General features: G+C 34.0%; 1 long non-coding RNA gene across 1 annotated transcript; it reads left to right on the top strand.

Moving 5' to 3' along the window:
* The first annotated feature begins 400 nt into the window (after positions 1–400).
* LOC140346537 (uncharacterized) lies at positions 401–1,956 on the top strand. The gene is made up of 3 exons (XR_011924325.1): positions 401–467; positions 1,192–1,304; positions 1,614–1,956. It is a non-coding gene; the product is annotated as an uncharacterized lncRNA (long non-coding RNA).
* Positions 1,957–2,293: the final 337 nt, after the last annotated feature.

Here is a 2,293-nt window from a genome sequence, read left to right as displayed (position 1 = left end):
AATAAGTGTAGTAAATAATAGATAATAAAAATTGTATGTAAAAAAACAAAACAAAAAAACACCACATTTCATGCCATCATCCCGCAGTCTGTGATGTCATTTCCTGTCAGGACATAAATGAACCATGGATGTATTATAATATCTGGATAGGGTACGCCCCCTCTGCCTCTGGCTCCAAATTGAGTAGTGGCCACTTCGCAGAATGCAGCCTTTTGGTCGGACCATTTCAGGAGTTCGGCCTCTAAAATTACCAAAGATGCTAAATTGTTTTTAGTCTAAAAATAAAATAGAAGGAATTTCACTCTTCAACTGTTTCTAAAATACTTAAAAAATACATTTTTAACCTTCCGGTGAACGGTGTACGCGCACCGAGCGCGCACGTGACCCTCGTGAACGAGCCTCAGGAGAACACGTGACGGAAACTAAACACAAACAGAAGAAAGTGACGAGACGAGACCACGATACACGTAAGTTGTGTTTGTATGTCATTCCTCACGTTTCACACATCGTTCCATATGAAGTGTAAAACAACAATTACACAGTTAACACAAGTTAACACGAGCTAACACAAGCTAACACGAGCTAACGTAAGCTAAAGTTTAGCTACACAAAGATGCAACAACACGTCGTGATGGCTCGTGCTTCTGCAAATAAATAACTAATTATTTATCTTACTAAATGAGAGGTTATGCACAGATCAAGGAAAACTAGAGAAAGAAGGGAAATCAAGTGATGTTTGTATTATGTGCTATAAAAAACTACCAATAATTCAAATATAACCTGCTGAAATGGGTGTAATATCTTACAAATATAAATGTAAACGTATGTAAAAGTGACAGTCCTGTACTTACAGGGGCTGAGACGACATTTAAGATTTTATTACCCATTTAATAATGAAGTGTGCTGTGTTTAAACAGCAAAGCACACGCTTGTTTTCTATAGGAATGTCATGGATTTACTTCCATGGAATATGTAGAGACTTAGCAAACATGTGAGTTATGTTCTAACTTCTAAGGTTTAAACTTATGCATAAGTAAATGACTTTTGGTTCTAGCTTTAAAAATTAAGGTGAAAAGAGGAACTTTTGTGTTACAGAGCGAAATGTAAATCTGTCAATAACATATTCCAGCTTTTCTCTGTTAAATGTGCATAATATATCAATGTTCTAATAAGTATCTTTCTCATCTTCAGAGTGCTGACCAGTGAGTTTAGTCTGTCTGTGCTGACCAGAGCTCTACAGGTCACTACAGGTCACTGCAGACACAGTCATCTCAAGTAAACTTCTGACGACTCCAAAGCAAAAGGTATTTTAATAATAACTTGTGCCTCGACTTAAAGTAAACAGTGTAGAATCAGTACTTTGAATTTATAAAATGTCTGTTTTGTTATGACCAAAAAAACTAAATGATAATTGTTCTTCAAAAGAGCCACTGCTCTGTCATGTGTCTGTAAAGCAGCTTCAGGACAAACATGTGAAGTGTATGTTCTATGACTTGTATAATCTAAAACATATGAAGTGTATGTTCTATGACTTGTATAATCTAAAACATATGAAGTGTATGTTATGTGACTTGTATAATCTAAAGCTGTGACATGTTCTGTTTGTCTCTCAGTCATACGATGGAGCTGAACCGTGCAGTTACTGAAGTACAGAAGACTGCGTGCCATGGAAACAAAGTCTTGTTAAATACTGAGATATTCAGTATTTAACGCAATAATGTCACATTCATGTGCATATAACTGATGTAAAAAGAGTGTTTATTTTACCATTATTATTAGTATTATTTTGTCTTACACTGTTTTTATTTTATCTTTATTTTTCCCCTCCATTCCTTATTAAGGTATGAGAGGTTCTGTCTATAGGATTTTTTGTTTATAAGAATTCTTCTATTAAGATCGATCTATTAAGAGTGTTTTTTAAACTTCCTATAAGTTTTCTGTCCTTTTCCTCTGTATCTACTGTGTTGCAACAACAAAATTTCCTCACGTGTGGACAATAAAGGAATATTTTATCTTATTCAGTATGTTCTTTTTGACTTATACAGGTTGTTTTATCATTGTTAATATTTTTATGTTGCACTGAATCACCAAAGCAAGTTCCACTGTTTGTGAATTATTTTCTTTGACAATGGCAATACATTTTCTGATTCTATTAATGATGATAATAATAATGAACAGTACACAAGGGACTCACACATTGTAGCTTTAAAACTCAACTAAAACTGGCTAAAATCAATTTATCATTTGTAGTTATAATAAAATTTGCATTTATTGAACAAGTGCATTCATGTTC

The sequence above is a fragment of the Eucyclogobius newberryi genome, unplaced genomic scaffold, assembly GCF_026437365.1.
Source record: "Eucyclogobius newberryi isolate DKJ021-1_F unplaced genomic scaffold, fEucNew1.0.hap1 SCAF_6, whole genome shotgun sequence".
Taxonomy (NCBI): Eukaryota; Metazoa; Chordata; class Actinopteri; order Gobiiformes; family Gobiidae; genus Eucyclogobius; species Eucyclogobius newberryi.
The sequence above is the reverse complement of the archived record's forward strand: the minus strand, read 5'-3'. Positions and strand labels throughout refer to the sequence as shown.